The 15,594-nt window shown below is 42.9% G+C and overlaps 1 protein-coding gene across 8 annotated transcripts in view; it reads left to right on the top strand.

The window, feature by feature from the left end:
* Positions 1-15,594, top strand: part of Atxn1 (ataxin 1) — a 470,135-nt gene that overhangs the window by 352,887 nt on the left and 101,654 nt on the right. Inside the window, exon 7 of one of the 8 annotated variants that reach the window (XR_003851710.1) lies at positions 2,615-2,725. The exons of the other annotated variants lie outside the window; for them this stretch is intronic. The gene's annotated coding sequence lies outside the window, so the exon portion shown is untranslated. Of the gene's footprint in view, positions 1-2,614; positions 2,726-15,594 lie in introns of those variants that run through there. 8 annotated transcript variants of the gene reach the window in all.

Genomic DNA, 15,594 nt, shown 5'->3' with positions numbered 1-15,594 from the left:
ACTGCCCCATCCCATCCACCAGCTGACCCTTTAGTCAAAGGAATTTAGTAATTCTGTCTCCAAAAATCCTTATCTGACTCAGATTAACTATTGTGAGCAAAGTTATTTTTCATCCAAAAATACATTTCAATAATAAATTGGTAGCATTGTTGGTTGCCTTCTGACTTGTGAAAATGTAGAACGAAAATTAGACCATGTTGGCCTCGGTCAGGAAAATAGACATGATGGAGGTAACACAGATCAAAGGGACATTGGTCTGTGGTCAGTGGGGCCCTGACTGCTGTGGGTCTGTCGTGGGTAGTGTTTTTTCCCTCCTGTGAGGCTGTCCTGGAGGGAAGAACTGGCCAATGGGTCTTCATAATGGAGAAACTGCCTTGCTGGATGGATTCCAAGCTGTGGTAACCTTCCCTGGTGATGGGCAGGACCTCTTCCTTTTGCTATATATTAGTCAACCCCCTAGGGAGATGTCACTGCAGAGGTGACACAGGATTCACCATCCCAGAATTGCCAAGGCTAGAGAGACTCCTAAGCCCTCTTGTCCAAGTCTCTTCCAGACATACCAAGTGAAATCACAGCAAGATGGCTAAAAGCAGTTGTAACTGTCCCTGGAATTGCCATTTGCTCAAGACAAAGGCTCTGGGAGTTATGCAAGGGGGTAGGGGACAGGAGCTACTATGACAACATGGTAGGCAGAGAAGAGAAAGTGACTCGTGTGTCACATGCCATACTTACAATGCTTAGCTTATTTCCTGTCCCCCCATGAGCCCACCAAAGCCTCTCTTTTGGTGAAAACCTTTGCATCGTGTGCTGCTAAAGTTCTTGGGTGTCTGCTATGGTTGGTGCAGAGTCTACCCAGCTGTGAAAGGATAGCTGTCTGCAGCAAGCTGAGGCTACCCTGCTCTAACTTGGCATGGAAAGGAAGATAGATGCTTTAGCCATTCTTTAGCCATTCGTGGCAAAAACATCCTGGCACTTACTTCAGAGATTAAACACCCTTCTCAGGACTGTCTTTGAAACTGGGATTAGCATATTAGGTACTGGGATCTGTGTGTTAGAAAAAACACAGTGCCTATGAAATGGGCTTCAAGGTCAAACTCTACCCAACCACATCATTTTCTATGTTTCTGTAGAAAAGCACCTGTGTGGGGCTTTGCTGTGGCTGATTTTCATTTGTCAGAGTTGAGGTTGTTCTGATTACAACCCACTTGGTATGCAGGAACATGCAGGCGCGCTCAGCCACTCTGTAGAATACAGCCTCACAGTACCCATGTGTGTATGTAACATGTCCCTGTCTATGCACATGTCTTCTCAAGCCATGTGTGTCAGTCACACACATAAGGGCACATGATTGCACAGGTATATATGTCTGTATGTTCTTTCTCATGTGTGCCTATGTGCGTATATTCACCTTCAGGTGCTCAACGCATCCCCACATGTTGGTGTGTTGCAAGCTCACCCCGCACATTTGTGCACATGCGTGCTATGAATACACACCTGATCTAGCAGTTTGAATGAATACAGTGTCCACATGTGTATACACACTTACTCCCTGCCTTTGTGTATGCACATATCTCTCTGCACTTGCATAAGTAATATATGTGTATATACCCTTGCCCTGCACACGTGCGTATGCATGCACACTCCCTCTGTCTGGGGAGTCCCAGACAAGTCTGCAGTTGCACTCATCTCCCACAAGCACAAATGCGTACTCAGTCACACCCTCCCACACACGTGTGAAGCTGTGTCCACATGACTTTTCCTCCCTCTTGGGCCTGTGTCTAACCCTGCAGCATGGGGGCAGCTCAGTGTTTAATACTACACTTTTACATTTAAAATATTTTTGAAAATTGCCCATTCAGGAACTGGAAAGAATGAACCTAAAAGTCAGCACCTCACCCTGAGGTGCTCAAAGCTTTTCTCACTGTATCAGAGAATCTAAGCCTCAAGCAGAAAGGCCAGGGAAACTTTTTAAAAAGTCCATGATACCTTGGCAGCGTGAGTTGGAGGGACCTAATAAATGAAGACAAAACCATCCCTCAGTCAGCTTCCACTGCATTCCAGCTGGGAAACTTAAGGCTTGATGTGTGAGTCAAAAGGAGGGTGCTGACAACCAGCCAGGGTGTGTTTGGTGCAAAGAGCCAGTAAATGTGAACATATTGCCCGTAAACCAGGGTCAGATGGGGACGTAAGCCATGCAAATGAAGGGAGGCTTGTCTCTTATTAGCAACTTAAATATTTGATTAAAATATAAGGGAAGGAGGGAGGGAGGAAAGGAGAGAGAGAGAGAGAGAGAGAGAGAGAGAGAGAGAGAGAGAGAGAGAGAGAGAGAGAGAGAGAGAAAGTCTGAAACTGATTTTATAGGCTCTGGTTGTAAGGTAACAGCTCTCCATGTAAGGTAACAGCCCTGTGTGTTATTTGTATGGGTCATTCTATCTAGTGGCAACTTAGAATATAAAACAATCTCCCAGCTTCCCCAAAGTAACTTCTGTTTTCTCACTTTCTAATAATTACTTCAGATCTGAGAGTAAAGCCTTTCACAGTGAATACAAATGAGAGTTGCCGTCAGGGTTCTACTAAATGTGGATTGTTTGTTTCTGACTTTTATCCATTTTAGGCAGAGTAATGTGATCATTTCTGGAAGTTGGGCTCTCTTCAAGCCGTGTAGACACACTCAGAACATCAGCATCACATCCAAGACGATCCTTCTGATACTCTGTATTATATAGTAACTGAGCCTTTCTAATGAGTTGTGTCCTCCCTCCGTCCTCAGTCTGTTTTTTTTTTTCATTAAATTGCATTTATTTATTCTCTGTGCATTTATTTGCGGGTGTGCACATGCCACAGTATGCCTCTGGCAGTCAAAATACAACTTGTGGGTATTGGTACTCTCCTTCCACTATACAGGTCCCGGGGACTCAAACTCAGTTTGTCAGTCTTGGCAGCAAACACCCTTACCCACTGAACCATCTTGTGGGTTCCTCTATCTTCAATTTCATAAGTGAAACAGTGACTACATTTTAGATTTTATTTAGGAAGTTGCTGTCTTCAGGCTAGGGATGCAGCTCAGTTGGCTGTGCCTTGCATGTGCTAAGCCCTATTGAAAGGGCTGTGTAAACCTGGTGGCACATGCCTGCAATCTCAGCATTGGGGAGATAGTGGTAAGAGGATCAGAAGTTCAAGACCACTCTCAAATATATAAAGAATTCAGGCTCAGCCTGGCCTAAATGAGATACTGTCAAAAAAAACAAAAGTTGCCATCCTGTTTATAGGTCCCTGTGACAGAGTCCTACCACCATCTCTGTCCCTGCCTTCACACTGTGGGAATAAAGACAGTGGAGAGCATCCTAACACAGTGTGGAGAAACACCAGCCTCTGGTGAGCTGCACTACCCTCAGGCCACTAGTGAGGACTGACCAACTGTTGTAACCAGGCTGTCTACCAGAGTGCCTTTGTGTTGTAGTCTGCAGGCTGTAGCCCTGTATCCTGTAAGGCACCAGGTAATATGTTGCATGGCTGCTAAGTTGTCCTGCATCCTCTATCCTGGTCTCTCTGTACCAGAAAGATTCTTGGATCATGGCCATCTAGGCCAAAAAATGACAGTCTACCCCTTAAATGCTGCATAAAATGAGCAGTTCCTCTAACTTCTTCATCCTAACATGCTGACCGTGCTGGGGTTGACACGTAGGCTCCCAGGCAGCAGGGATTTTGACAAAGTTGTATAGTTCCGGCCCTTGCACCGGGTTCTGTTGTATGAGGTATAATAGCCCTTGAGGCCCAGATGTTGATCATTTCTGATGAGCCTTCTCTGAGAACAAATCGGATTTCTTCTTCACTCTGGGTAATATCCATCCATTGTTTGGTAACTGGCTTTCATATTGATGAGCTGCACAAAAGAACATCCCCATAAAACGCTGGTTCTCTTTCCCCACTTGTTGAGGTACACAAGTAGTGAGATACCTTCCTCTCCAGGCTTCCTTTAAGCACTGCAGCTTCTAATTGTTCTTGGTGTTTCCCTTGCCTCTAGGATCCATTGATGCCATGTGATCTGTCTGAATGCTGCAGGATGGAACCTCACTTTGGTTCATAGACCTCTGTTAGTGACAGATCAATCAAGATGAGATGAACTTCCAACAATCACCTTTTATTTTAAAAAAGATTGTATATCATAGAGAATTAATTTGGGCCTTATACAAGGAACACTAAGTATTCATTTCATGGGAAAATGGCAAAAGATTAACTATTGTGAGGGCTGGGTATATAGCTCCATGACTGAGTGCTTACCTAGATCACACAAGGCCCTGGATTTGATTCCTGTCCGTGCGCACACGCGCGCGCGCGCGCGCTCAATAATGTATTTTAGAAACAAAAGTAAAATGAAAAACAGGAATATTTATTTTTATTTTATATATATGAGTGAAGTAACCCAGACCCAGAAAGACAAAATATTGCATGTTTTCTCTTATTTGTGGATCCCAGCTCTGAATCTTTAGAAGTTGAGTACATAACCTTCAGTAATTGCAGAAGTCAGAAAAGTAGAAAGGGACCATGGGGAGGGGGTTCTAGAGAGGGGGATAGTAGGACACAGGTGCTATCAAGAGGAAAATAGGAAATACGGGGGGGTGGCTTTAACTGGGGAGAGGGGAGGGAGGGTAATACAGAAGGAAAGAAAGGAAGAAGAGATAAATAACATCAAGGATGTCTGAAAAAATAGGGAAACACTTTTATAAGCATACTTAGTAAGATATAATATGTCGCGCGCGCGCGCACACACACACACACACACACACACACACACTTCAAACAGGTAGAACAGGTATCTGTTATATCTCAGCTTTTAGACTCCTGAGATTTATTCTATCATATATTTATTTATTCACTTGAACATTTGTGTGTTTGTTCCACAAATCCTAATTAAAAGCACGATTATGTGAGATGTAAGCCACATTCTATGGATATCTGGTAACCAGTGAAAAGGGATTTCTCGGTCCTAAAGATTAAAAATCTACCAGAGGAATTCAGGTGTATGTATGCAAAGCTGTCTGCAGGGGAAAGAGTAAGAATCTCAAATAAAGCTCAGTGAAATGGGATGGTTTAAGAAGGCTCAGAGTACATACTAGAATTACTTAAATGTACAAGGAAGTTGGAAGTGTCTTTATAAAATAATTCCCATTAGATAGAAGTTCATGAGCTAAAAGGATTAATAATGAGAGGTGACATTTATGTATATTTAACATATGCTAGGCTGAGTTTCTTTTTTTACAGATTTTCTTATTAGATTCACCCACAACATTGTTCTTACAGTTTATAGATTTTATATATATTTTATATTTTCTGGATTTCCCTACTGCCTGTCCTATGGTTACAGCAAAGCTTTCTCCGTAAAAGGTCCCAGGGATGAGATACAAGGGAGAGTAGATGTGTAATATAGTATTAATTACTGAGCTAGTAAAAATCTGATTTAGATTTTTTTTAGAAAGAAGTCATTTTGCATGAAACTAGGAGGTCCTTCTTTTAAAAAAAGTTGTGTTACTTCAGGTCCTCCCTATAATAAAATCAATATAAACTATTGACTTAAACTTTTTAGTTCATCAGCATTTTTAACAGAAACAAGATAGCCAGCACTGGTTATCAGGCACACTGCAGGCAAGGGGGCCGATGCAGACAGCTGATGCTTACACTAATAAATTAAACATTTTTCTGTGACCGTTTTTGCCTTCCCTCCTACAGTTTCCTCCCACTCAGTTTGAAGGGAGGGGGAGAAAGAAGTTAAATATTTTCTCTCCATTTTCCTGCCTTGAGATCATTTTCACCTCCAGCGGAAGTGTGGGGAGGGAGCCCTCACACGTGGAGGGGGAAGGGCCCAGGCTACTGCAGGGCAAATGAGATGGGGACATTTGCTTCGTTGTAACTAAAGTTTCTCAGCAATAAAAATGTCCCTTCAGTTTCTTCACCAAGCAGACCTCAGGTACATCAGACTGGCATGTGTGGTGTCCGCAGGCTTTCCCAAGGTCGGCTGGGAGGAGTCCAAGCATAGGGCAAGACTGACTGGGGAATCCTGACTCCACAGCGTCCGTCCTTACTGTCTACCAAGTTCAGATTCCCATCTGAATAACAGTTTCCATGGAATAATGGTAATTGATGAAATATTTGCTCATTGGTGAAATAGTGACCAATTTTTATTTCACTGTTTGATATTAATTGGCCATCCTTTTATTTAATCCCTTAGGTTTTAAAATTGTTACCTATTATAGAAACCAAGGTTCCACAGGACATAGTTAGCTTAATAGCTAGAAACTGAATAATCAGAGACTTGCCGTAGAAATTAAAAGAGGTTATGTTCCAGTCTTGTGTGCAAAGCCTGACGTGGAGAAACAGTTGCCCCTGACAATCAGGTGATAGGCTGCATGACCACCTCTTAAGTACCAAACTGAGGTTGCTTGGTCCCTTAAATAAGATGACATTCTAGCATGTAACCTACAACTATCTACTCATATACTTTAAGTCTTCTCTAGGTTACTTACAATGCCTAGTAATAATGTCTACACATCACTTCCTCCATGTGGATTCAGTGCAGTGCTCAATAGATGGAAAATACAAGTTTTGTTGTTGTTGTTTTGGGAACATTCTGGAACTTTTTTCCCAGAATACTTTTGAGCTGTAATTGGTCAAATCTGTGGTTGGGGAATCTACAGCGGTAGGACCTGTGGACATGAAGGGCCATTATGTATACTCAGCTAGTTATAGCTGTTTGTTCCAGGATCACACAGCTATGCTTTCAGCCCATTGTACCAAAGACAAATTCACAGATCCTTAAATTATACAATCTTAGTAACTTAATCTCTAAAGGTTATAAAATAGGTTTGATTAGAAAAATTCTAGTCCACCAATATATTGAATTAAAAGAACAAAAGCCTTTCTCAAGGATGCTTCTGACTCTGAATATTTTTCGAAAGCATTTACTGTGCTCAGAAAGATCTGGGTAAGGGAGTTGCAGTGGGTTAGCTTTTTGTTGTTCAGGGGTGTGTGTGTGTGTGTGTGTGTGTGTTCAAGTCAGTTTCTGCTTCATAAGCTGAGGAAGCAGAGCGACGAGTACAAATTTGAACTACGCAAAACAGGTTTGAATAAGTCTAGACATTTGGTTATCTTCTGTCTAGTGTTCATTTGTGTTGTGGGCGTCACACTGTGGGGATTAGTGTTTCATTATGCAAACACTGTTTTATCTTTAGCTTCCTTATAATAGCTTGAAGTATATTCTGAGTGGAGAGAGTGAAGGCCAGCCCTGAGGAGCTACAAGGACCATAGCAAAGCAGGTCTGGGTGGGCTTTAATAGCGACCAGTCAGTGACATGGCATCTCATCATTGAGCTGATGGCATGGTGTTTTGTCACCTCAGTTAGACAAGATCCCACGGGACTGACTGGAGTCTCTGAACCATAAGAGATGGAGAAGGACAGAAATGTATTTACATACCAAGTGTCTAACACTTTGTGTAAGCGAGGGCTATCTGTACTATGGAAGGGGAAGGGCCTGCTGGCTACCTCTAAGTATAATCACTGCCTCCTCACTTTTTAATTAGCTCCTTTAGGCTGAGAAAGAAATTCCCTTCTTATCTCCCAAATTAGGCATCTTTTCTACAAACAATCCATGTTTTATTTTCAAAACTCCAAGTGCAGCAATGTTTGCTTTTCCCTTACTTTCTGATTTGAGAATGCGTTTCATTTTTAGAAATGCATTATAGGCGTGTAAAGCACCTCTTATTGGCCCAAATAGCCTCCTCTTCCATATCTGTTCCCTTGAACTAGATCTTTCCAAAGGAAAGTTTGGCTTCAGACTGAGCTCAAGGAAGAGTAGAAATTATCAGTTTATTAGGTGGGCCCAGACCACCACCCCACACAAAGGCTTTTTCTCTAGACACCAAATTATTGTGTCACATAGCTCAAAACTTAGTGGTCCCATACACTGCTTTTGCAAGGCCAACACTGCTGATTCAGTGTCAGTATGGATACCGGCTTGGAGGTGTGTCCCCCAGAGCTCTATGTATTGAAGGCTTTGTCACAGTTAAGAGGTAGTGTTAGGAGGTGGTGAGACCAGTCAGAAATAGGGCCTAATGGGAGGTTGCTGCAAGAATTTTCTTCCTGGCGGGGGTTAGGGAGAAACTATGCAACATCTACCCGCTCCTCATAAGGTTCCAGTGACAAACTAAAGTTCAGCCCCCATAGTTCTTCCTGGGGAACCAATGAGTTTGCTGAGCTTATATAATTACAGAGTATGAGTGAAGGACTATTCACAGGCATGTGGGTGGCCCGAAAGCAGCCACACTGAAAAGTCTTTACTTCACATGGTTGATAGTTTCACCATGGCCACATAGACGCAGCCTCCTTCCCCTACTCTTTCCAAGAATGTATACTCTAGACCCTCCCCAAGACCCCCCAGGCCACATGCCATCTGGGCAGAATTGTGTACTGGTTGGGAGGAGAGACTGCACAATCAGCTGAAGGTCTCTTTGACCTCACATTCTATGAGGAATGTCACAGTCAACAAGCCCAGCTATGGCTTGTTACAAGCAGGGGTAGCTTCAGGAAGTCATGAAGATGATGGCTTAGAGGATAGCCCTGGTACAACAGAGGGTCCAGGAGCATTGTGGGTATGCCGTTGAAGGGGAACAGGGAAACCTAATCTCTTCTTTCTCTGTTTCCTGGCTTGTGATATAAGTTTATACTACCACGTGCCACTACCATGTGCCACTGTCACCTTAGGCCTAAGTTCTTGGGGCCCTTGGTGTTGAACTAGGACCTTGAGAACTATGAACCGTAACAGCCAAAACGTTGCTGATATGAAAGTTAGTTTTCTTGATATGTTGTCTGGACACCACAGGTTAGTTACACATATGAACTCACAACATCTATGACAGTATGCACAAGAGCTGAGCAAACCCAAGCCAGACAGGGCCCAGCATACATGGGGGAGGTGGGCAGGAAGCCCAGCCCTAGCTGAGGATCCATTGACAACTGATGGATTCTGAGAGAGAGGAAGTCAGTTTCCTCATTGGTGTGACACCTGGTAGGTTAAACAGACTCCAGAGGATGGACACACACCCAGGAACCCTTGGGAAGCAGATTGGATTCTATAGGCCTTTAAAAAAACAAAAGTAAAGGACACATAATAACGGAGGACATGAAGTCAAAGAGGGAAGGGTAGTGGGAGGGGTAGAGAGGGGGGAGAAAGTCTAAATATGATCAAAATACATTGTATGAAATTCTGGACTCAATAAAAACATTTTAAAGTTAGTTTTCTTGATTGGCTACAGGATTTTAGTGATGGAAAAAGCCAACATTGTTTAGTCCCTGAATGAGTGTGCCAGCTTTAACTTTCACTCATTAATTTATTTATCCTCTCACAACACATTCATATTTGTAGATCATTTTATGCATACAGCATCTCTGCTAGGTCGCTGCTAGACAGGCTTCTGGAAATGATCCTTTTCATGTTATAGACACGGTACTCAAGAGTCAAGCTAAGGTGCATGATCTAGCCCACACAAAGGGTGGGTCTGAAGCCTAAGTTGACTAGCTGTCTTCATGCCTAAAACCATCTGGGAAAATGCTGTGACCTGTGCTGAGAATGGGTTAAAAACCAGACAGGCCTGAGTTTGAGTCCCGCATCCATAATGTATCTATCATTTTAAGAAAGTTTTTTTTTTTAAAGCTTCACTTTGCCTCTAAATGAAGTAATCATTTCTGCTTGTGGGGTGGCATGAGGATTAAATAGAAAACACATAGCGTAATGATTGCTGCATTTATACAGAATGTTCTGGCAAGTGCTGCTTGCCACCCCTGGTCTTCTTGTCTAAGATGGTTTGGGTTAGGGATCTGGATGCTTCTTACTCTGCGCATAGGCAGAAACCCTGTCTCTACTGTTAGAGAGCCACGGGGCTTCTCTCTACCGACTGTCCCCAGGGTGGCATCTTGATGCCAGGGAGTCTGGCTCGGTGCCTCTCAACACCTGGTTGCAGGTTTCTGGAGAGAGCCACCAGCTCCCCAGAGAATGCACTTTCCTCTGCGTCCTACCATCATCCACTTTCATGACGCCGATAGCTCCCCAAAGAGAAGCCAGCCCCATGGAATGACAGAGGCACAAACTCTCTCATGGGGGGCTGTCCCCTCTGGGGTGTCATCATCCCACTGCCAAACTCGTGACCTTTGGGAAATCTGGAAATTTACTACACTGTGTGTGTGTGTGTGTGTGTGTGTGTGTGTGTGTGTGTGTTCCTGCATGTGTGGCAGGAGGAGAGGAGACAAAGAAATTGAAGTTTGAAGCTTTGTACATCAAAGGCTTTTATTTTGATGGTATTAATTGGGTTTGGATTTTACATATCCATTGGGCCTCTTAGGATGTAGGTGGGATTTACTTGCGCCTGGAGAGATGCTGAAGTTGGTACCATTGAGGCTCATTTTCTTCCATTGTTCATGGAGATGGAGGACCCTGAGAGCAAAACTTCCAAAAGATGGAGAATGTTGCCCTAATTATAATTCAAATTTAGCTCAGCCTGGTGAATTTCATTGTTGGGTTTTGTTTCAGGATAAAACTGAGCAAAAAAGAGTGTGTGCCTCCAGCCACGTGGGCTTCTGAGATGAGGAAGCAAAGGGACTGCACAGTAGTAACCCCAGGCAGATAGCGACTATTGGGAAGTGCGCTAAAGCAGTGCATTAATTAAGCTTAATAGACTCTCATTGTTGAGTGTTCCCTTATCTGTTTTTTAAAAAAATATTTTATTTATTATTTTTATTCTGTGTATATGAATGTATTGCCTGTATGTGTGTAAGTGCACCTGTGTCATGCAATGCCTGCAGAAGTCAGAAGAAGGCATCAGATCCCCTGAAACTGGAGTTATGGACAGTTGTTAGCCACCATGTGAGTGCTGGGATTCAAACCCCAGTCCTCTGCAAAAGCAGTCAGTGCTCTTAACTGCGGAGCCTTCTCTCCAAACCACATGCATGCTGTGGACTGGGTATCTGCGAACACTCCCAGCAAAGGGAAGGCTTCAGGTATGTCCAACCTGTGGCTCAGGATCACCATGAAGGTTGTCCAACACATTTGTGAACCCATCAAATCACAATGTCAGAAGGTTGAATGCCCCTGCAAAGGTTTCCTGTTATTAGCAGGGCTTGTATTCTACAGTGCACAACTCAAAGGATCAACATTTCTAAGGCATTTTTGATATATATAGATATAGATATATAGATATAGATATGTGTGCCTGTGCTTGTGTGTGTGCACGTTTGTATATATGAGCAGATGCACATGTGTGGGCAGGTGCATGAGCACATGTGTGTGCATGCGTGTGGAGGCCCAAAGTTGATAATTGGTGTCTTTCTTGATCACTCTCCTTAGATATTGAACCAGGTTTCTCATTGAACTCGGAGTTTGCTGTTTTGGCTGGTCTGACTAGCCAGCTTGTTCCAGGGACACCCTGTCACAGGCTGCCACATCCTTCAGCTTGCACATGAGCTCTAGGGATCAAAACTCTGGTCCTCGTGCTTATATGGCAGGAACATTGCTCACCTCTCCAGCCCTGGGATCAGTATTTATACTAATTGATAACAGGATAATCTTAGACAATTTCAGGATTTGCCTTCAAGATTCCCATGCATGTTTTACCACGTTGTTATGACAGAACCCTATTTTGTGCATTTAATCATATATCCCACTAATATATCTTTTTAATATTTTTTATTGTATTTTATATGTATTAGTGTATTGCCTGTATGTATGTGTGTCCATATTGTGCATGCCTGCAAAGGTCAAAAGAGGGCGTCAAATTCCCCTAAACTGGAGTTAAGAACTGCTGTTAGCTGCCGTGAGGGTGTTGGGAACAAAGCCCAGGTCCTCTGCAAGAGCAGCCAGTGCTCTTAACCGCTGAGCATCTCTCCAGCCCCCAATTGCACTAATATATCTTGAGTTCCCCTTCCGAAAAAGGTGTCTAGAGGTAAAGAGCTAATTTTAAACTTTCAAGTTAACCTTGGCAGTTCTACTAATAGAGATCAGACTTGTATGTGGACAACTTAAACACAAGGAAAAACTGATAGTGTCATGTCTTGGGAGTTAAGGGGTTTGTGACTTTACTAAGTGGAGAACTTACTTTCTACTAAGTTTAGAAAGGCTTAGGATCTCTCTCAACAGGGCTTTGAAGGACTAGAAACTTGGTCCCCTCCCTGCACATGAAGCCAGCAGCACCCACTACCTGCTCTTCCTCTTGTACCTTGGTGGGCAGGAGTTTCATTAGTGTTTGATTACTCATGAACCTCACCCCTGGGCTAGATCTCATCTATCCTTGACTCATTCTTCAGTATCTTAAATCTTTTCTTTTTTAAATTTTTTTTTTGGTTTTGTGAGACAGAGTCTCCCTGTAGCCTCCACAACTCACTATGAAGACCAGACTAGCCTCCGTCTCACAGAGACACAGAGATCTGCCTGCCTCTGCCTCCCGAGTGCTGGGATTAAAAGCATGCACCACTACCTGGCCAGTTTCAGTATCTTAAATCTTACTGTTGCAGCCTGCAAGATTTGCTTTTTCACTTTCAAGAAGAAAAATAGTGGAATCCGAAAAATAATTGCCACAGTTGTAGGAAAACTGTCACTAGGTTGGAGGAACATCCTATCACCACAGACTTTCATTCATTGAGTACTACCTATTCACAGGGCCCTGAATTTCCCATTTTTACATGCAGTGCTTGCTAACTTATTGAAGATCCATCTATCATTGAATTTCTTCAATAGCAATACTGAAGTAATATGTATTGATAGCAATAATAATAGTGACAGTCATGCCCTATAGTCAGTAAGACATGGAAATGAGTTGTACATTATTATTGATTGTGTATAATATGCCATTTTCTACAAGAGCAGAGACTAATAGCTAATTTCATCAAGCATCCTTTTAGCTTTTCTTTCCTAAGTATTTTATATCTTTTGCAGTAGCCATTGTCATTCAAAAGACAAGTTGCTGCACTGATAAGAGACTTCATTCAAATTATGACCTGAATAGACAGGATTGTAATAGACTTGCAGGGTCACTGAAGGTTCACAGTTTGCACGAAGAACAGAATGAAATTTAGAAGAAGAAAAAAATAAAAACAATTTAGTAAAGCAAATAGCTGTGCTGTTTTACATACCAGGATTTGGGGCCTGTTAACATCACATGAAGTGGGAATGAGAGGCCAGAGAGCATCCTCACACATCTTAGATAGTTCACTGGTTGAATCATAATCTCCAAAATGTTGCAACATGATCAAAAGTCCAACGTAGTCAGTGAGGTGGGCATTATTCAGAACTCCCAATACAGACAGCAGAGAGGAATGCTCCCCCACTCCTCACCTCTCCACAGGTCGCTTCAGGTTTCCCTCTTCCATGAAGGGCCTTCCAACACTTAGATTCTCTAATTGGTTTATGATAGTGTGTCTGGTATCATCAACTCAATTATAGGTCCCTTCAGGGAAGAGACGTCAATTAAGTACACATTAGAGTCATAGTATTTCAAAATTGGAGGTAACAGTGAGTGCAACAGAGGGCCAGTAGAGGTTGAAATTTGCTCAGGGTCATAGAAAGAAAGATACTGAAATAAAGCTATGCCCTGGGGTCCCTCACATCGCCCCTAACCCCAGTTCATGTCATGTTCTTCATATATTTTCGGTGATCTGATTCCCATCCTCAGTTACCAAAAAATATTACTGAGCCCCATCCCATTATTGAAGGGTTAATTTTCAAATGCCAAAAGCATTCTTTCCAACCAGCATAAACCTGTTTTCTTGCTTGAACTACAGCCAGCAGAATTTTCAACCCAGGCAGCTTCCATTGGTGGCCAGCAGGGGGCGCAGAATCCCACGAACCTGCTGCAGAATTATGCATAGTTGTTTAAAAAGCAGACCGCTTACGTGAAGTGGAAGAGCAAAGAGGGGCCTGAACTCTGCGTATCTGAGAACTTTGAATTTTTCGTAAGATAGTGGCAGAACTATGCACACCATTCTTTTAGATTATATCACTTTATGTAAATGTTGCCCATTAATTGCAAACTACAAGCCAAATTCTCAGTGAGACTGAAAAACTAGAGTCTCATAATTATAATGGCCATGCTTTAAAAAAAAAAATCCTTTTATGAAGGCTGGAGAGATGGCACAGGGGCTAAGATGGCTGCTCTTGCAGAAGACCCAGGTTTGATTCTCAGCACCCACATGCGGCTAACAACTGTCTGTAACTCCCGTTCCAGAGGATCTAACGCCCTCTTCAGACCTCCGCAGGCATCTCACAACACGGGTGCACTTCCATCACGCAGGCAATACACTCATACACATAAAATAAAAATAATAAAAATAAAATATTTTTAAACCTTTGCTGTGTTTTGCATGGAAGGGGAAAACACGAATACTTCTGTAGAACAGAGTGGCTTCTCGTGCTGATTACTAAGTGCAAAAGCAGAGCTGGTTTTGGCAAATGTCAAGGCAAGTCAGAGTCATTTATTCCTTCGCAGCAAATATCGATCCTGTGATGTTGTTTGATTATAATGCCTGTTTCCATTATATTAAATGGCTGAGGGATATTTAACCAATTTAGGAGAAGAATGAAGTTCATTATGGGCGTATGTGATTGGCCTAATCTTAGAATCTACATATTTATTGTAGCCAGTTTACTCATTTTGCTACTAATTTGTGCGTGCGTGCGTGCGTGCGTGCCTGCGTGTGTGTGTGTGTGTGTGTGTGTGTGTGTGGAGGCCATTGGTTAACATTAGATAACTTCCTCTATGCCTTTCCACCATTACTGATTGAGACGGTTTCTCACTGAACCTGGCGATCAGTATTTCAGGTAGACTGACTGGTCAGGAAGCTCCCAGGATCCTTTTGTCTCTGCCTCCCCACCCCACCCCTACCCCTCCACGCTCCAGTGCTGGAGTTACAGACACACACCAGCTCTTTATGTGGCTGCGTCCTCAGGCTTACACAGAAAGCACTTTACCCACTGAGCCATCTCCCCAGCCCCTGGCCACCAGTTTTTACTAAGTACCTACTTATGTGTCAGATGCAGCGCCGAGAGCCACAGTGAAGAGATGTTTGAATTAGATCCAATTTCAGGTTTTACTTGAGCTGCTTGCTAGCTTGTGGGGATTGGGACGAGTTGTCCTGCCACAGTGTCCTTGATTTTTCTTTCATCAAAACCATGGGGTAATTATGAAAATTAGATGACAAAATACATGTCATAAGCTTATCAGGAAGCAGTCGTGCGTTATTGATAGCTTTGGTTCCGTCTCTGTCGCAGTGTTCTCATCTGCTGGAGGAAAGTGTTTAAGGCAGCGAATTCTTTAGCACTGAATTGGACTCAGAGATGGAGCAATTGGTTGTAGTGCAGGCTTTGGTAAGCCATTGCTCAACGTATAGTTAATTGGAAAGAGATTCTAGATCATTTAGATTTCACAAGCCCCAGATTTCCTTCTGAAAGGTTACATCAGCCCTTGACTCTGCCCTATGACTGATGGTTGATCTGTGTTTTCCTCTGTTGCTATGTACAGTAAGAAAAGAAGTTCCTACTCGAGTCATAAAAAATTCTC

This window comes from Nannospalax galili, unplaced genomic scaffold, assembly GCF_000622305.1.
Source record: "Nannospalax galili isolate Female #2095 unplaced genomic scaffold, S.galili_v1.0 scaffold923, whole genome shotgun sequence".
NCBI classification, from domain to species: domain Eukaryota; kingdom Metazoa; phylum Chordata; class Mammalia; order Rodentia; family Spalacidae; genus Nannospalax; species Nannospalax galili.
The sequence above is the reverse complement of the archived record's forward strand: the minus strand, read 5'-3'. Positions and strand labels throughout refer to the sequence as shown.